General features: G+C 43.0%; 2 long non-coding RNA genes across 2 annotated transcripts; one reads left to right on the top strand and one right to left on the bottom strand.

Moving 5' to 3' along the window:
* Window positions 1–472: 472 nt before the first annotated feature.
* LOC133249456 (uncharacterized) lies at window positions 473–7,376 on the bottom strand. Its single transcript, XR_009736969.1, has 2 exons — window positions 7,228–7,376; window positions 473–2,231 (listed from the first exon to the last, which is right to left on the bottom strand). It is a non-coding gene; the product is annotated as an uncharacterized LOC133249456 (long non-coding RNA).
* LOC133249455 (uncharacterized) lies at window positions 6,713–15,680 on the top strand. Its single transcript, XR_009736968.1, has 3 exons — window positions 6,713–7,150; window positions 14,992–15,127; window positions 15,447–15,680. It is a non-coding gene; the product is annotated as an uncharacterized LOC133249455 (long non-coding RNA).
* Window positions 15,681–20,839: the final 5,159 nt, after the last annotated feature.

The raw sequence follows: 20,839 nt of genomic DNA, 5'->3' as shown, positions 1-20,839 counted from the left end.
AAATTTTTTTCCTACAACCCTGCACACCCTAGAGGCAGCTTTGAGAAGGAGAATATCCTGGTGTAAGCAGCCAGAACATACATTGCTTCTTATTTCTTGGAGGCACGATGTCTTTTTTTCAGTTTTAAAGTAAGTTATTGGCAGCAGAACGGTCTTTGCCTTGAGTGCTAACGGGGATGTGGTGAAAGTTCGTGCTGAGACTGATGGGTCTGACATATTGAAAAAGGCAAATTCCACCATATTAAGGTTATAGAAAGTTCCTCATAGGGTTTTTATAAAACCTGAAAGAAGAATCTCATTTTACCTCATGATGGGTGAGAGTACCACATTATTAACTTCTGTTCTCCCCAAAGAGGAAGTTAGAGCCTTAGCTGTGCCCACAAACTCTAATCCTAAGGCACTGAAGTGTTTGTCATCCTGGAAGCACAATACCTGTGACCCTGGGGGGAAAAAATGGGCCAGAGAAAAATGCTGGAGGAACCTCTACCAGCTACTGGCTCTCATTGTCTTCTTTATTTTTTATTTTTAGTTGGAGGATAATTGCTTTACAATGTTGCATTGCTTTCTATACAATATACAATTGCATTTCCAGACAATAACATGAATCAGCCATATGTGTACACACGTCCCCTCATTCTTGAACCACCCTCCCATCCCTCCAGGTTGTCACAGAGTGCCAGATGGAGCTTCCTGTGTTATACAGCAACTTTCCACTAGCTATCTATATTATGGGGCTTCCCTTGTGGCTCAGTGGTAAAGAATCTGCCTTCAATGCTGGAGACCAGGGCTCGATCCCTGGGTTGGGAAGATCCCCTGGAGAAGGAAATGGCAAGCCACTACAGTATTCTTGCCTGGAAAATCCCATGGATGGAAGAACCTGGCGGGCTATAGTCCATGGGGTCACAAAGAGTCAGACACGACTGTTTTACATATGATAATGCATGTGTTTCAGCGCTACTCTCTCAATTTGTCCCACCTTCTCCTTCCTCTGCTGCGCTCACAAGTCTGTTCTCTATGTCTGCGTCTCTATTCCTCCCCTGCAAAGAGGTTCATCTTTCTAGACTCCATATGTATGCGTTAATATAGGATATTTGTTTTTTTCTTTCTGACTTACTTCACTCTGTATAACAGGCTCTAGGATCATCTACCTCATTAGGGCTCAAATTCATTCTTTTTTTATGGCTGAGTATATTCCATTGTATATAAGGACCACAACTTCTTGACCCATTCATCTCCTGATGGACATCTAGGTCACTTCCATATCCTGGCTGTTATAAATAGTGTTGCAATCTCATTGTCTTCTAACTCCTAGACTCACTAGCCCCATGGGGATCCAGAGACCAATCAGCCCTCCTCCTGGTTCTTTTGTTTCTAGAAAAGAGCTGAATCAGTCTCCATGATGCTGTTTTAAGTATCCTGGTACATCGTGTAATAATACAAACTGCTGACCTTTCTTGGGGTTTATACATGTCTGTCACTGTTCTAAGGCTGTCATGAGTTTTACTTGTTAATTCTCATAGACCTATGAATTACATTTTATTATTATTCTCATATAATAAGGTACCCAAGGTAATAAAAGGTTAAGGTTTCATGGTTAGTCTGACTACAGTGAGAAACCCAGGCAGTCTGATTATAGAGCTGGCTTTCATATCTTTTCTGCTATTCAGCCTCCCATGAGCTTGGAAAGTAACTACTGTCCTGCTGGACCTTGTTCTTGGATGGAAGGATATTGTTGCACAAAAGCAATTGGCATAATTTGGTGTATAACCCGAATGCTGTCAGTCCTCACTGCCTGTGGCTACAGAGAAGGCTCATCAACATCAAGGAGCCTCATTCTCGGTCCCCATGAATACTTGTATGAGACCCCAAGGGGCCTTGCACATGCTCACACTCCACACCGTCAGCCACACTCATGGTCTGGTGCTACCACAGTCTACTCCACTTCAGCTATCTCAGGGGGCTAGCCTGGGGCCTGTCAAGGTCCAGGAAGGAGCCTTGCACCATTGATATGGCCGAATGAAGTGCCTTCCAGACTGTGTTAATCTTCATGTTAAGAGTGCTCCTCCTAATAATCCCAAATCCATTCATCTTGTGGTGAGGAGCCACGCTGAGCCCCACGTAGTGGTGGATTCAGTCTCTTTCTCCTCAGAACTGGATGTCAACATCTCAGCATCTCAAAGCTGCAATGCTAGGATCCAGAGTCGCACCTAGTCAACAGGATCAGTTCACACCTGTTAGAATGGCCATCATCCAAAAGACAAGAGATAACAATTGTTGGTGAAGATGTGGAGAAAAAGGAACCTTAGTGCACTGTTGATAGAAATGTACATTGGTATGGCCATTATGAAAAACAGTAGGGAGTTTTTTCAAAAAATTAAAAAGGACTACCGTATGATCCAGCAATTCCATACCTGGGTATCTGAAAAAAAAAAAAAAAGACAAACCCACTAATTTGAAAAGAATATACACCCTCATGTTCATTTTAGCACTATTTACAATAGCCAAAATATGGAACTAATCTACATGCCCATGGATAGTCAATGAATAAAGAAAATGTGGTATATAAACAATGGACTATTATTTAGTCATTAAAAAATCTTGCCATTTGTAACAACATGAATAGACCTTGAAGACATTATGCTAAGTGAAATAAGGTAGGCTGAGACAGACAAATACTATATAATCTCACTTATACATGGACTCTAAAACAAAGCTAAAAACAACAACAAAAAAACCCCTAGCTCATAGATACAGAAAACAGACTTATGGTTGATAGAAGCAGGGGTAGGGGTGTGAGTGAAATGAGTGAAGGGGATGAAAAGGTACAAATTGCTAGTTATAAAGTAAGCCAAGGGGATACAATGTACAGTATGGTGACTATAGTTAATATACCGAATGGCATACTTGAAAGTTGCTAAACGTGTAGATCTTGAACATTCTCATCACAAGAAAGAAAAATTCTTAACTCTGTATGGTGACATGTTAATTAGACATCGTAGGATCATTTCAGAGAAGGCAATGGCACCCCACTCCAGTACTCTTGCCTGGAAGATCCCATGGACTGAGGAGCCTGGTGGGCTGCAGTCCATGGGGTCGTTAAGAGTCGGACATGACTGAGCGACTTCACTTTCACTTTTCACTTTCATGCATTGGAGAAGGAAATGGCAACCCACTCCAGTGTTCTTGCCTGGAGAATCCCAGGGACGGCGGAGCCTGGTGGGCTGCCATCTATGGGGTCGCACAAAGTCGGACACGACTGAAGCGACTTAGCAGCAGCAGCAGCAGCAGCAGGGATCATTTTGCAATATATACAAATAGTGAACCATTATATTGTACATCTGAAACTACTGTAATATTATATGTGAATTATGTCTCAATAAAAAAATTGGGAAACATAAGACAATCCTATCAGTGCTTAGAGTTTTATCTGAAAATGACAAATAATTTAAAACCTGATGTCATATTAAATGACTCTGCTAGAGAAATAGATAAATAAACCTTCAGAAACAAAACTTATTATTGATTTGAGTGCACATAAATATACACTATAAAACTACCAATTCTCTAAAGTACCCAGTCAACTTTTTAAAATAAAAAGTAATTGTGGCTACATACACAATCTCAGAAACCTTCCTAATTAAATACACTAAGGAAAGAGGCCTTTTATAGGCATAATAAAGGATAAAAATGGTACAGACCAAAATGCTGAAGAGATCAAAAAGAGATGGAAAGAATACACGGAAGAACTATATAAGAAAGATCTTAAAAAACCAGATTACTACGATAGTGTGGTTAGTCATCTAGAGCCAGACATTCTGGAGTGGGAAGTCAAGTGGGTCTTAGGAAGCACTGCTATTAATAAAGCTAGTGAAATTCCAGCAGAACTATTCAAATCCCTGAAGGAGGATGCCATCAAGGTTTTGCATTCCTATGTCAGCAAATCTGGAAAACCCAGCAGTGGCCACAGCATTGAAAAAGGTCAATCCTCATCCCAATTCCCAAGAAGGGTAGTACCAAAGAATGTGCTAACCATTGGACAATTGCTGTCATCTCCCATGCTAGTAAGGTCCTGCTTAAAATCTTGTGTCCTAGGCTTCAGCATTATGTGAATGAAGAACTTTCAAATGTCCAAACTGGGTTTAGAAAAGGAAGAAGAACTACAGACAAATTGCCAACATTCGCTGGATGATAGAGAAAGCAAGGGAATTTCAGAAAAACATCTATCTCTGTTTCATCGACTACATTAAAGTCTTTGACTGTGTGGATCATGACAAACTGTGGAAAGCTCTAACCTGTCTCCTGAGAAACCTGCATGCGGGTCAAGAAGCAACAGTTAGATCCTTGCATGGAACAACTGATTGGTTCAAATCTAGAAAGGAGTATGACAGAGCTGTCTACTCTCACCTTATTTGTTTAATCTATATGCTAAGCACATCATGAGAAATGCCGGGCTGGATGACTTACAAACTGGAATTAAGACGGGCAGGAGAAACATCAACAACTTCAGATATGCAGATGATACCACTCTAATGGCAGAAAGCAAAGAGGAACTAAAGAGCTTCTTGATGAGGGTGAAGGAGGAGAGTGAAAGAGCTGGCTTAAGACTAAATATTAAAAAAACAAAGATCATGGCATCTGGCCCCATTACTGCATGGCAAATAGAAGGGGACAAGGTGGAAATAATGACAGATTTCCTCCTCTTGGGCTCCAAAATCACTGCGGACCGTGACTGCAGCCATGAAATTAGAAGACGACTGTTTCTTGGCAGTAAAGGGATGACAAACCAAGACAGTATATTGAAAAGCAGAGACATTACTCTGCCAGCAAAGGTCCATATAGTCAAGACTATGGTCTTCTCAGTGGTCACGTAGGGTTGTGAGAGCTGGGCCGTAAAGAAGGCAAGAACACCAAAGAATTGATGCCTTCAAAGTGTAGTGCTGGAGAAGACTCTTGAAAGTCCCTTGGACAGCAAGGAGATCAAACTAGTCAATCTTAAGGGAGATCAACCCTGAATATTCACTGGAAGGACTGAAACTGAAGCTTCAGTGTTTTAGTCATCTGATGCACACAGAAGACTCACTGGAAAAGTCCCTGATGCTGGGAAAGATCAAGGGCAGAAGGAGAAGAGGGCGTTAGAGGATGAGATGGCTGGACAGCATCACTGATGCAATGAACACGAACTTGGCCCAACTCTGAGAGATGGCGAGGGACAGGGAGGCCTGGTGTGCTGCAGTCCATGGAGTCGCAGAGTCAGACATGACTGGGCAACTGAGCAACAACAACAAGGAAAGGAAAACACCACATATTCATTCCAACAAAAATAGTACCATAAGTATGTGTAATCAAAATAATAACAAAAAATTTAAATTTCTGCCCACTTAAAAACATTGTCAAATATTCTGTTGGCTTCTTTTCTATAATATTTTTCTGAAAAGTGAAAGTGAAGAAAAAAATATCTTCTGATGTTTAATAATAATAAATTATGAAGGTGAAATTGTGAGTCATTAGCCTATTGGGCAAAAACAAACTTTGGTCCTTTGCTGTTTCCGTTCCCAGTTTTTGTACATGATTGTTTCAGGATTCTTAACTGTGCAAATACCATAAAATTGTGTCTTTTTTCTTAGCCTTTACAATGTATATAGCAAGTTCGAATTAGAATTTTAAAACATTTTATTCTTTAGAAAAAGTTCCAGAAATCAGCTTCCCCAAGGCAAGTATGTGGTTTATATAATCAAAACAAATAGTTGAACTACATCTGCTAGATGAGATTAAAAACAACGAAACCTCTTTCCTCAAAACTGGGTGTTAACATCTCAGCATTTCAAAGCTGCTATGTTGGGATCCAGAGTTTCACCCAGTCTCTAAGGAAATCCATTTGTTCAGCACTCACTCCTATCCTTCCTGGGAGCTCTAAACCAGTCCAGGGGGGCAAGGAGTATGAAACGGCACCCTGTCCCTTCCACTATCCGTACTCTTTCCCACCCCTCCTTGGTGTCTCCCCGAAACACAATCCCCTACTTATGCATATAAATTTATGCTACAAATAGAGAAGAGTGAACATTACCCAAACAGCCAAACTTCTCTTCCCAGTTTGGGTTTGGCTAGGACACCCTGCCGCATGTGCTGTGTTTAGTCGCTCACTCGTGCCTAACTCTTTGCAACCCCATGGACTGCCAGGCTTTTCTGTCCATGGGGATTTTCCAGGCAAGAATACTGGAGTGGGTTGCCACGCCCTCCTCCAGGGAAACTTCCCGACCGAGAAATCGAGCCCAGGTCTCCTGCATTGCGGGAGGATGCTCCAGCTAAACCATCCGGGAAACCCAAGAAAGCTGGAGTAGGTAGACTATCCCTTCTCCAGGGGATCTTTTCCACCAGGAATCAAACCGGGGTCTCCTGCATTGCAGGCGGATTCTAAACCATCTGAGCTACCAGGGAAGCCCACGCTGCAGCATATTTTATGCCCATTGGATGGGCAGGTTTGCCCCCTAAGGAGGCTCAGGAGAGGATGGAGGGGGTAAATTAACTCCAGAATCTTAGAAAAGAACTTAGAGCCAACATCTTCTTGAGACTTTACAAGCAAAAAGCTGGCTAAGCTTTACACTGAACTGATATATCAAAACTGAATAGATAGCCCTTTGTTTTTTATTTTGAAATCTGTCTTAAAACCAAAGGACTTTGGGGGCTTCAGGCCCCAAAAGGACACAAATGATAAGCGAAGATCACTAAAAAAGAAAAACCAAGCCAGACTAAAGAAAAAATTTTAGGGTCAAGAAGGGTCAAGAAAAGCAGCAACTCAGAGGCACTGTAACTTCTCATTTTGCAGCGTGCATCTAACCTTGAAGCCAGGGCCCCAGAGAAGGGCTAGAAGCAGTTTCACTTCGTCGATTGCTCCCCGCGGGGCCTTTCCGGAAGCAGAAAGCAGAAGTTCTTGTTATTAAAATAGAGCCCATTGTGCATGCTAGAGCAACACCATCGGCCGGGCGTCTCTTCCGGCTAGTCCACCGCTTCATTTCGCAGGTTGGCTTCCCCCAACCCATTTATATGAACTCTATTGGAAACCCGGCTTTTGCGGGGAGCTATGGAGTGTGTGCTGAAGCATTTGGCTTCAGACAAATGGTATAAAACACCAAGTGAAACACTAAGTTCTGCGGTAAGTTATTTAATGAGCCCTCGTGTCAGAGAAAGAACGCTCTGGGAAAACCCTTTCTGACCTTCCTTACCGCTCACCTTGACTGGGGCGCCTGCCACGTCAGTCACTCTTCTGATCAAGAACGGCAGGAGGCTCGTGAGACTGGCACGTTAAAAGAAAGCTGCCCTCTTTTTCTTTTGTTGTTTCTCATTTTGATTTCTTCTTCCTCTCCACTACCTCTGAAAGGCAAGGACCACTACCTCTGAAAGGCAAGGAGTAGAATGGGGCCCGCTTTTCGGGTCTACTTCCTACTCCCAGGCCACATCAAAACAACAATGCAGAAATGCTGAAAGCTCCAGCTTCGGCACCACCTGAGAGCTTGTTAGAAATGCAGGATTTCAGGCTCCGCCCCAGGCCTATTGAATTAGAACATGCATTTTAACAAGACCTCAGCTGATTCGGTTTGCTCGGTAAGGGTTTGGGAAGCCCTGAGAAAGAAAGCTTTGAAAATGAACGGAGGTCTTGCCCTCCACCCCCGGGGGTGGAGGGGTGGAGGGGTTGGGGCTGCGCGGGTAGCCCTGGTGTGAAATTTTGGGTCACAGCGACATCTTGTGGTTACCATAGTAGTAGCGGTTGGGTTTTCCGGTGGGCAAGCTGCATTGACTGAATGTGCAAGCGCGCTCAGTCGTTCAGTCGTGTCTGACTCTTTCCGACCCCTTGGGCTGCGGACAAGGCACCCCACTCCAGTACTCTTGCGTGGAAAATCCATGGACGGAGGAGCCTGGTAGGCTGCAGTCCATGGGGTCGCGAAGAGTCGGACACGACTGAGCGACTTCACTTTCACTTTTCACTTTCATGCACTGGAGAAGGAAATGGCAACCCACTCCAGTGTTCTTGCCTGGAGAATCCCAGGGACAGGGAAGACTGGTGGGCTGCCGTCTATAGGGTCGCACAGAGTCGGACACGACTGAAGCGACTTAGCAGCAGCAGCAGCAGGGCTGTAGCCCGCCAGGCTCCTCTGTCCATGGAATTTTCCAGGCCAGCAGTTAATTGTTCATCCCTGGAGGAAACATGAATGCTGCACTAGAGTCCCGAGGTCTCTGGGTTCGGCCTCTCTCATTCAGGCTGTCAATCAAAGAGATACGGGCTCTTTTCCAAGGATGCCTTCTACCAGGGTTGAGAAGGGTTTATAGGCACAGGGATTTTCTGCATTAGAAGCAGCAGGATCAACAGATTTCAAAGTATTTCTTTCCTCTTCACAAGATTTATGATATAATTCATAAAGCTGTTAAAACTCCGTGGCACAAGAATGGTTCTAGAGATCATAAAAAATGAGTAGTTCCCCCCTTTTAAGCATGAAGCTTGCTTTAAATAATTGTTTGTATTTGCTGAACTTTTAGTCTGTTTCAAGAACTAAGAGCCTGCATGTGCTAATCAATTAAACCTCACATCAATTCAGTGAGACTGTTTGGTTTAGTCGCTCAGCCACATCTGACTCTTTGCAACCCCATGGACTGCAGCACACTAGACTTCCCTGTCCATCACCAACTCCTGAAGTTTGCTCAAACTCATGTCCATCTAGTCAGTGATGCCATCCAACCATCTCATCCTCTGTCGTCCCCTTCTCCTGCCTTCAATCTCTCCCAGCATCGGGGTTTTTTCCAATGAGTCAGTTCTTGGCATCAAGTGGCCAAAGTATTGGAGCTTCAGCTTTAGCCTCAGTCCTTCCAATGAACACCCAGGACTGATCTCCTTTAGGATTGACTGATTTGATCTCCTTGCCGTCCAAGGGACTCTTCAAGAGTCTTCTCCAACAACCCAGCTCAAAAGCATCAATTCTTCAGTGTTCAGCTTTCTTTATAGTACAACTCTCACATCCATACATGATTACTGGAAAAACCATAGCTTTGACTAGATGGACCATTGTTGGCAAAGTAATGTCTCTGCTTTTTAATATGCTGCCTAGGTTGGTCACCCTGGAGAAGGAAATGGCAACCCACTCCAGTATTCTTGCTTGGGAGATTTCATGGACAGAGGAACCTAGCAAGCTACAGTATGGGGTCACAAAGAGTTGGTCATGACTGAGCACATCAGCAGGTTGGTCATAGCTTTTCTTCCAAGGAGCAAGTGTCTGTCAATTTCATGGCTGAGTCACTATCAGTGAGACAGGAGCTATATTTAGTTTGAAAACTTACCTGGCAGTGATACTTATTGGTTGAGAAAAGTCTATACTAACAAGAAACTTATGACTCTAGTAACTCTTGAAAGTGAATTTTCATTGAATTAAATCCAAGCACTTCTTCATACATTTAGGGAAGAGTAGTGCAGACATAAGGGGACGACAGAGGATGAGATGGCTGGATGGCATCACCGACTCGATGGACGTGAGTCTGAGTGAACTCCGGGAGTTGGTGATGGACAGGGAGGCCTGGCGTGCTGCGATTCATGGGGTCGCAAAGAGTTGGACACGACTGAGCGACTGAACTGAACTGAATTGAACTGAGTGCAGACATATACGATATGTTATCTACCCAGCCTCAGACTGTGGTTGGGATGTTTATATACTTGGAGCCTCTTGCAACAGCTCCAAGGCTTTCCAGAGGATTCATGGCCCACAGTCTGAGAGCTCCTGATGTAGAAACACCATCATTCCTTCACTGATGCCATCCCAGGCAGTCATGAACACAGCTGATTTCATCTAGTCTCTGATGATTAGCAGAACAGGGCTTGACTTGGCCTCGGATAGGAGACTTCTGGGGAGTTGGAAACTGATTTCCAAGAAGTTCCCCATGATTACACTTCTAGCTTGAAAAGCTACATTATAGAGACAAACAGACTCCATGCCCAGTTGTTCCCTTCTCTTCTCCCACCCATACAGCCTAAAAGAATAATTCTTCTAAAACAAAGTTCTGTTTGAGTTCTTCCCCAACACAAAATTAGTCCAATTATGCCCAGCTGGTTATGTGAGCTAAAGCCTGTTCTGATATCTAGGTTTTCAAAGTAAAATCTAATACCAACCAACCTGCTTCCTGCTCTTCCCTTTACTCTGTCTAGTCTATTCCTCTAGTCTCTTCTGTTGGAAAATGGTGGCCTCAGTGGAGACATCGAGGAGGCCACCGAGTGGCTAAGTGACGCTCCCCAGGAAGCATTACCTTAATTAAGTCACTTGGAATGCAGAGGTCCTACACAGTCACAGGAACACAGTTCTAGCAAGGAATGGACAGCATTTTCTCAAGACCAAGCATGGATTAACTGTGAAAAATATCATTATTGACAAGTAAATATTGTTGTTGTCGTTCAGTTGCTAAGTCATGTCTGACTCTTTGCGACCCCATGGACTACAGCATGGTTTCCCTGTCCTTCACTATCTCCCAGAGTTTGCTCAACACTGACTCATGTCCATTGAGTCAGTGATGCTATCCAACCATCTCATCCTCTGTTGTCCCCTTCTCCTCCTGCTTTCAATCTTTCCCAGCATCAGAGTCTTTTCCATTGAGTTGGCTCTTGGCATCAGGTGACCAAAGTATTGGAGCTTCAGCTTCAGCGTCTGTCCTTCCAATGAATATTCAGGTTTGATTTCCTTTAGGATTGACTGATTTGGTCTCCTTGCTGTCCAAGGGACAAGGTAAGTACAAACAGCGCTGAGTATTCTCTGCTGCAGGCCCTGCCTCAGTGGAAGAAATAGCATAACCAGAAGGTTGCTTGGTCAGTATGCTGCTGCTGCTGCTGCTGCTGCTAAGTCGGTTCAGTCGTGTCCGACTCTGTGCGACCCCAGAGACGGCAGCCCACCAGTCTCCCCTGTCCCTGGGATTCTCCAGGCAAGAACACTGGAGTAGGTTGCCATTTCCTTCTCCAGTGCATGAAAGTGAAAAGTGAAAGTGAAGTCGCTCAGTCGTGTCCGACTCCTAGTGACCCCATGGACTGCAGCCTACCAGGCTCCTCCATCCATGGGATTTTCCAGGCAAGAGTACTGGAGTGGTCAGTATGAGTCATGGCCATTTCTTGTTTCTGGCTGCCCAGTTTCAAACCCCTTTTTTCAAAAGTACATCATTTATAGACTTGCCTAGTGGTCCTATGGTTGTGACTCTGTGCTTCCAATGCAGGGGGAATGGGTTCAATCCCTGGTCAAGGAACTAAGATCCCACAAGTCATGTGTTGTGGCAAAAAAAAAAAAAAAAAAAAAAATTAAAAGCACATGATTTCCTTTTGGGCATTCTTTCTTCCCACTGGATGTGTCCCACTTGGAGCAGTGACCAAGATTCCAGCACTCCTTCATTAATGGGTAGAGAGATGGCGCAGGCTAGGACAGTTACATGCTCTCTACTTGGTATTTGAATCTTGACAGGAGGATCAAAGAAACAGAAAGGAGTTCTATTTCACCCCAGCCTTCTAGAACCTGCTTTGAGACTTCCTGCTGGCGTTTGAATCCTTTCCTCCAGAAATATCCTAATTCCTGCCTATTTCCAAGCCTCCATTCTGCTATTGATTCTGTGAACCCCCAATATCCTTCCAAAATATTTTTTAATTAAGTTAATGTGCTACTCAGCTATTGCTAAAATAATGCTGTGTAAAAATATCATCCTCAAAATCTCAGTGGTTTGTAGCAACAGAATTTTATCTTCCTAACCCACAGTTATGTCCGTTGGCCAGGGTGGCTCTGTTTTAGACTTCAGGTCTGCTTAGGTTTGTTCCATGTAGCTCTCACTTGAAGACACCAGAAGCTATTCATGGCATATTCTTCTTATGATAAATGAGAGTGGGCAAGGGAAATCGCACCAGGCATTTAACATCTCTGGCTGAGCAGCATGTATGTTATTCTGTTGGCCAGAGCAAATCACGTGGTCAAGCTCAAGCCCACTTGTGTGGAAGTGCATTCTACCTCCTTGAAGGCAGGCAGTGAAAAGCCGCCATAAAAAGGGCACCAATGTGTTTGTATTATTCTATTACTAGGAAAGAGTGGAAAGTCAGGACCATTAATCTACCTTGGTTAACCAGAGAATAATAAAATATTAACAGAAGTTAATTTTAACCCAGATATAGTCACCAATCTTTTCCTTTATGATTTGTGCTTTCCAAGTCTTGTTTAAGAAATTCTTCCTTGCTGTGTGTCAATTATATTTCAATAAAACTGAAAGAAAAAACAGAAATTTTTCTTTGGCCCAAGAACGTGATAGTCTTCTTTATTTTGCTTTTCACACTGAAGTCTTTAGTCCAGACTATGGGTAAGGCAGGAATTCAACTGAGTTTTTGTTAATGGCTGACCAATTGCCCTAGCATTGCTTTTTGAATAATTCATCCTATTCCAACTGATCTGTAAAACCGCTTTTTCCATGTTATCAGGTTTCCATAAATGCAGGAGTGTCTTTCTGGATTCTTTTTTGTTTCTGCATTCTATTGTCAGCCTCTGCTATTACTCTACTTCTCAATTATTTGGTCTTTAATCTTCATTTATTAATAGAACCAGCTTGTACAATTCTATATATATTACACTCTAAAAGTACCCCGTCAACATTTTGTTTGGACTTTCTTTGAATTAAAGATTAACATGGGGAAGAAGTAAAGGTCTTTAAATAAGAGATCTTCCTCTTCACTTATTTGGATCATCTTTAATTACACTCTATAAGATTTTATAATTTTCTTCTTAAAGCATGCCATTGTTAGTTAGATTTATAACTATATATGGTGTCCCAGGTGGTGCCAGTAGTAAAGAACACGCCTGCTAATGCAGGACACATAAGAGACTTGGGTTCGATCCTTGGATTGGGAAGATACCCTGGAGTAGGAAAGGGCAACCCACTCCAGTATTCTTGCCTGGAGAATCCAATGGACAGAGGAGCCTGGCAGGGTATGGTCCATGGAGTCACAAAGCATTGGACACAACTGAAGTGACTTAGCACTCATGTAACTATACACCTTATTTTATGTTTGTTAAAATGATATAAATGCAATCTTTTAAAAATAATATCTTTTAATATCATTAAAATTTGCTGCAATGTGTGGCATATAAACAATTTTTGTATACCACTCTCAGAGCCAGCAACTTTTATCATAATAGGTAACGTTCACACAGTCCCCACTATGTGCCAGATACTGTTGAAGGCATTTTGTATGTACGGAATGCACTCAGTCTCCCGATGACTCTGTGAAGGAAGTTTTATTATTATAACATTTTATAGATGAGGGAACTGAAGTGCAGAGAGGTTAAGTAAATTGTCTGAGATCCTAAGTGGTGAAGCCAGAGTTCAAACGCATCCAACATCCAAAGCTATAACCAAACCTATATTTGTTGTGGTTATAACTATATTTACAGCTATGTATATAACTATATTTGTCGCTTATCGTTGTTAAACTCTTTCATCAGCTCTAAGAATTTTCTGGTTAACTCTTAGGTTTCCCGTGCAAACAAGAACAATAAAAACTTCAGACATCAGCTAGCAAACACATGGTTAATGCCCTATTAAAGCAGGACAAGGTGTGGGGTGTGTGTGGCTGTGTGTGTATCTCTCTGTGTTTTTGTTTCTGTGTGTGTATGTGTGTGTTTGGAAGTGCTAAGAGGAGGAACTCTATGAAGAGCAGCATTCTCAAAGCTAGTGGAATTCACGGAGCCCTTGGGGTGGCTGGTGTACTTTCTGAGGGCCCAGGAATTTCTGGCATGGCAGCAACTAGCCAAGTAGGGGCATCCTCAGAGAGGCTTGCAGGCTCCAGGGAGGCCTGAATAGGGAAAGGCCCAGGGCCAAGCCCAACAGAGAGTGTCAAATGACAGGCCTGCTCCCTCCCTACCCTCCACCCCCAGATCTGGGCTGAATCAAAGGGCCATTCAGGCCCCTCCCTTTCACAGGCTGAGGCCACTGGGGCTGTCCCCTGAGGCTGAAACGCAGCAATCCCACGGGCTTCTGCTCCAAACAGGCTTGTGTTTGAAACCACAATATACTTGGCTCTGGTTTTATACACATTACTTTCCTGGTGCTGAAAAAAAAGAATTAGAAGAATGAAAGTGAGAGGCCTTGAGGGATGGGAATTCTTTTTTCCAGTCTAGTGAATGAGGTTAATAAGTAGAAAAATAAAACTACTTTCCGTGAAGGGTCTTTGGAAGGGTTACCAGGCCATGATAATTAAAAGCAAATTAAAAGGCTATATCACTCATTCAGCCTCAGTCGCCTCTCTCAGCCCTGAGGGAACTGAGTGTGCTTCAGGGCAGCAAGAGGGGGAAGTGGGCGGGTTGGAGAGGGCTGAAGGGGGAAGGATGGCTTCCTCGGCCATGTGTGGTGGAAGCATTTAAGAAGTAGGGACAGCCACCTCTGTATCCATCTGCAGTATCCCACCCAAGTGAGTGAGTGAAAGTTGCTCAGTCGTGTCCCAGACTCTGCGACCCCATGGACTATACAGTCCATGGAATTCTCCAGGCCAGAACACTGGAGTGGGTAGCCTTTCCGTTCTCCAAATGTGAGGTCAATTAGGGAATTGACTGACTGATAATCCTCACCAGACCCCACTGCACATTGGACACTTGCTCACACATTTCAAAGGAATATTTTCTAGTGCTTTGCATAAAAACACAAAACAAACCCAAACTAACCTTGGGTGTGAGTCATCTACCAGGAGTCCCTTGTACCTCTCTGGTTCTCAGTTTCCTTTCTGTAAAATGAAGATGGCAAACTTGATCTTTTTTCGAACAGGGGTCTCCTGAGTCCTCTTGGAAGCCTGGACTGGAGGAGGAGGGGGAAGGGAGCTATGAATCGAGCCATTAGCCCATGTCTGATTCTGCCATCTTTGACCTCAGACCATTTTCAGCATAAGCTGGTGGAGCAATTAATTCTGACAGGACCATTTCTATGACCTACTGACCCTGTCAACTGTTCCAGGTAACCCCAGAGATCAGAGCGGCTGCCCTGCACTGGTTTGGTCTATGTTGCCACCTTGAAGAAGGTGTGGGAGTTTTCTGCCAGCATCGTATCTTTCTTTTCTCCTGGAGACCAGGAAAGACTTGTGATGACCCAGGTGGGTGGTGTGTGACCACAGGTTCTGTACTAGTGGCTTTAGGAAGTAGCCCTGAGGCCTGGGTTGAAGTCAGATCCCACAGAACTACATCTGTATTTTCACAAACTCAGGTGAGATTTTGCATAAGCTTCTGCAACAGTTTCCCTGAGAAACCTTTTGTGAGCTCCCAGTGTGTGTTGTGATGCTTTTCTGAAGCACCTCAGTTTAAGTTCTACCCTAGAACTTAAAATGTTAGTGGTATTGCCAGTTCACCTGGTCACTGGTATCATTTCTCATGTCCTGCAGTCAGAGACCATGGTTTTTCACTATAAATTCCTAGGATCTGGCAAAGTCCCTGCCACTCAGAGGCGATTCATGTTTTCACCAGTGATGCCGCCAGCTGACAGCCACCTTCAACTGCTAGACAGACGAGCCTTCAGATGATTCCAGCCTCCAGCCTTCAAGTCCTCTAGCTGAGGCCTACAACACTGAAGGGCAGAGACAAGGTGTGCTTGGTGTACTATATCCAAATTCTTGACCCACGGATTCTTTGAGCATAATAAATGTTTTTACCGCATCACTAAATGTTGGGTATATTTGTTCAACAGCCATAGTAATGGGAACAGTGGTCCATGATAGACACTAAGAACATTAATAAGTGGTTGGCCATGAGTTCTTTTAGATCCCTGGACCTGCCTAGATGGTAGAAAAGAGAAGGGCTATCCCAGGAAAAGAGCAGAACTGTTTAGTGTTCCTCTAAAGTTTTAAGGCATAAATATCTATAAGTATCTACTATAGTATAGTAGAAAAGATTATTTTAAAAATCAGGATCCTATCAAGCCATGGAGGAGACTTAATTACATATTACAAAGTCAAACAAGCCCATCTTAGAAGTCTATAGGTTGTAATATTCCAACTAATATGACATTCTGAAAAAGGTGAAACTATGGAGATGGTACAAAACACGAGTGTTTGCCAGGGGTTAGGGAGGAGTGCATGAACAGACAGAAGGTGGGGGTTTGTAAGGCACTGAAGTGATTCTATATGATACTCTAATGATGGATACATGTTGTTTTACATTTGTCCAAACCCACAGAATGTATCACACTACAAGTGAACGCCAATGTAAACTGCAGGCTTTGGGTGATAATGATGTATCAATGTTGATTCATCGATCCTGACAAATGTACCACCCTGGTGCTGACGTGGGAGAGCCTGTGCTTATGTGGGGACAGTGGGTATATGGGAAATCTCTCTACTTTCCATTCAGTTTCTTTGTCTTCTCACTCAATTTTGCTGTGAACCTAAAACTGCTTTGAAAAACAAAGGCTGTGTTTTTAAAAGGGGCCATTTAAATGTGGTTGTATTTGTTTAAGAGCCTAGGGATTCCTCCTTCCCCCTCCCCAGCCTCCTCAAGAATCGACAGACCGTGCAGTCATTGGTGGAATTTTTCGGGCATCAGTGCACTGGAGCTTGGGGATAAAACCTGACGCTGTAAATCAGGGGTTAATTCACCTCGGGACTTATTCTTTCCTTCCTTTCTGTCTCTGGTGGAGTGTGTGTCATCAGGGAGCTGATCTGTTTCTAACATAATTTAAGGAGGCTTCTGTTTTTGCCTTGAGTGACAGTGAAAAAACTTCAGCCTTAAAAGGCACAGCCCAAAATGAATGGTTTAGGACCAGATTAAATCCAGGACTCCAGGGCAGTTTGAATAATGAATTCACTATTCATTATTCTTTTCTCTCTCTCTCTCTCTCTGGCATTTATTAATTAGCAACTGTTTTCCATAAAAATAATCAGTGGGATCATCCTTACAACTGATCAAAACAAATATAATGTTTAATTTTGTGTTTTAATTAAAACTCGACGTTATAATTGGGTTCTATCCTTATATCTATTTGTTTAATAGATTTCTCCTCAGAAAATACAGCAGGTGACCATGTAGTTCCCAGAGTGATGATTTAGATGGAAGGTGATTGTATAGGGCCTTCATAGTTTTAAAAACATCTGTAATGATGATTACTAGTGATTTTGGTTTAGTGATTTAAGCTGATAAATCTTTAATCTGATTTATATGTAGGTATATGGCATGCTTGCTAAATACCTTAGAAGAAAAGTGGTTGTCACTCTATGCCACAGAACTTCCCAATATCCATGAAGGGGGAATTGATGGCAGTTTCTTTGGGCTGGAGACCTACAAGACAGGGAAATTGATCACCAGAAACCCAGGCTGACAAGACTGAAGTCTGAGAGCTGCTTTCTGTGGGTTTTTCACAACATTTGTGTCAAGGTGACTATTATAGATGCTCTGCAGTCAAGCAGAGTTTTGGATGACTTGGTAGTTTTCTCTGTAAGCCGCTAATCAAACCAGAAGTAAAGAAATTCTGTTCAAAATCTAGTCAAGACTCAGTTCGTTGGGGCTGAGGGGGAGAACCAGGCAAGCCAGGAAGTACCAGAGACTGAACCCACACCTGGACAATGAGGCAGATGAGGGCAGGGATCAAGGCCAGGGCAGCTGGTAAATAAGACTCAATAGGGAACAAATTCCCCTCCCTTCCCATAAATGCAAAGGTTTCCTGAAGAGAGTAGTGTTCTGATTTTCAAAATATATCAGTACTTCCCAAGAAGTACCCAGTGTTTAATAGGAAGCGTCTAATCCAACTTCCTTTTGATAACATCTCAGCTGGGGTTAGCCCAGTTCCGTTTGTTCCAAAGTCAAAGTTGATGGCGATCTCTGATATACTGACCCAAAGAGGCAAGTGGAGAGCATGAGAGCCGACTGGTCTTTTTTCCCCTCAATCATTCCAGTCCTTCCTGAGAGAGATCAACATCTTCGTGTATGGCCCTGTTGGAAGTCAGCTGTACATGATTATTTCTCAGAATCTTGGGTTATTCTCTTTTGTTTTACCTACTCATTGTTTCAAAGGTTGATGCCATGGAGTTTTTGCTTAACTCTATCTAGCCTAGTGGTTGAGAGCTGGAGAAGGCAATGGCACCACTCCAGTACTCTTGCCTGGAAAGTCCCATGGATGGAGGAGCCTCATAGGGTGCAGTCCATGGGGTCACTGAGGGTCAGACACGACTGAGCGACTTCACCTTCACTTTTCACTTTCATGCATTGGAGAAGGAAATGGCAATCCACTCCAGTGTTCTTGCCTGGAGAATCCCAGGGACGGGGAAGCCTGGTGGGCTGCCGTCTATGGGGTCACACAGAGTCGGATATGACTGAAGCAATTTAGCAGCAGCAGCAGCAGCAGTGGTTGAGAGCACTGCTCCTGAAATCAGTGCTGGGTTCAGTGGTGGTGGTGGTGGTGGTCTAGTTGCTCAGTCATGTCCGACTCTTGCGATCCCATGGACTATAGCCCACCAGGCTCCTCTTTCCACAGGATTTTCCAGGCAAGAATACTGGAGTGGATTGCCATCTCCTCCTCCAGGGGGCCTTTCTGACCCAGGGATCAAACCCGCCTCTCCTGCACTGCAGAAGTTCAATACCAATGATGAAACTAACGTGAGTCTATTTGGTTCCTTCTATAGTCACAGCAGGTTTGAAGTGAAGGTAAATAACTCTCTTCCTCACAATGTCGCTTACTAGGTTATAATTCTGCCCCATAGCAGACTACTTATTAAGCGAACGTTTATTAACCAGTACAGAACTGTTTCTGTAAATTGTTCTGTAGCTGGAAGGAAGCCCCAGCTTTCTGTCCTATCATAGGGGCTTTACCCATCACCTCACATGATACATTGAATGACAATGACACATAAGTCATTCAGAGAAGACTCACCAAATATCCAGACTCAGGGGGCTCTTCCCTTGAGAGCTGGCTGTGACTGGAGAGTGAGCCAGGTTCCTCTGAATTCAGTGCCATACAATGGAACCAGTTAGAGTGAAGCCTTAAGGGTGAAAGCTACAGATATCAAGGGTCCATAGATTTCATTTGTGCAATTGTGGGGAATTTCTCTAAAACATTTTAGCTGAGTCACATGTTTTAAATACCTTTAATTGCTCCAATCAGATCCCGTGTCTAAAATCCATCATGCTAGTGAACAAGCCACTATGAAAACCCATTTCTGACTCTTGCTATGCTGACTGGCAACACATCAGATACTGATTAAGATACAAATACCTGAAGTGGGTATGGTAACCAGGAGCACAGATTTCCTGATGAGGGAGGCTACTACCTCAGTTCAGGCTACTACCCCCTGAACTGCAGATTAGTCATCAGACTAGACACTGGGGTTGTTGCTTAACCAGATATCACACATATCACAGTGTATACATGAAAGTATTTAAAACTAAAATGCAAACATCGAAACAACCATGTCTGCCACATCCTAATAACCTGGACCCATTATTCAACATTTCTATACCTTAGTTTTCTCCCTTGTCTATACACATGGATTGTTTGGTCAATAAAATGAGATAGCATATGTGAAGTATCTAGGGTTGTACCTGACTCACAAAAAGCAATAATAAATGAAAGCTGGTATTATAAGCTACATGCCACATGCCATGGTACAGATTCACTTGCCTCACAGAAGGCCCTGGCTTTCTGTCCAAGGGGGTAGAAATAGATGAGACTGGGGTTCAGGTAGGTGAGCTGGATGCCATTGCATGCCAGGGACTTGGTTGTTGCATTAACTAGCAACAACCTCTTACAAACCAGGAAATTGATTTTCCTCAGTATTGCCAGAGGTGATTCATAATAATCAAAGTCACTGGAGACTGATGTATAAGTCAACTTTCAAAGTGTAAATCATAATGAGAAATATAGCTACCAAGTACCCTCCTGGGAGAAGGTGATGATATCTTCACTGGGGGTTCATTTTATACAATGGATGCATTCCTGAAGACTTTGTGCTATTCAAAACCCATGTAATTCAAAGCAAATTTTTCCACTAACTAAAGTATGGAAGAATATGTTCCCAGAGCACATAAATCAACACCCATTGGCCTGTAACTTCCTTTTAATGGTGCTTTTCATTTCTTTAGATGATCTCTGATATTCTGCAGAAATGAATCTGCTAAATTGCAAGCATAGCATATCATAATGGCTGTCAGCTCTTCTTTAGAGCCTTTTTATGACATCTAGTATGTGCGCTGCTGCAGCGAGCACTTTTTATGACGTCTTATGAAGGGAATAAATGTGTTGCTCTTGGTGCCTTTCTGCATCACCACATTATGAATACTCTGATGACATGGTGATGGGTTATTTAAAAATGAGTAATAACTACACAACAGTCACCAAAATCAGTTGATGAAGTTTTGAGCCTTGTGACTAACAGCGTAGTTCGCAAGATACTAACAAAATGAAGACAGAATTTCTGTTTTAGAACCAAGGTGGCAGCTTGTAATTCACTTGTCTGAACAGGCTTTGGAATTGAGCAATTCTTGATTTTTAATTCTGGGGATTTGTATGATTTCTCATTTTGAGCACAAAATGGGACCTTATGAATGTCTTGTATCACAGTTTCAGATACATGTAATTCAAATTCACTTACAGTGTAACTGTGCCGGATTGACAAATTATTGCTTTTTGGATAATTTTCTTTTCAAGGTGGGTATAGTAGAAAGATGTTGGCTTTGAAGCCACCAGACAGATCTTGGTCTAATTTAGTTTTTGTCACTTATTCGCCCATGGGACTTAGTTTCTTCATCTATAAAATTGGAATTATAAATGCCTGTCATATAGGGTGATTCTGAAGATGAATAGTAATATTTACCACTTATTAAGG

This window comes from Bos javanicus, chromosome 6 (genome assembly GCF_032452875.1).
Source record: "Bos javanicus breed banteng chromosome 6, ARS-OSU_banteng_1.0, whole genome shotgun sequence".
NCBI lineage: Eukaryota > Metazoa > Chordata > Mammalia > Artiodactyla > Bovidae > Bos > Bos javanicus.
Note: the sequence above shows the minus strand (reverse complement) of the source record. Positions and strands in the feature narration are given on the sequence as shown.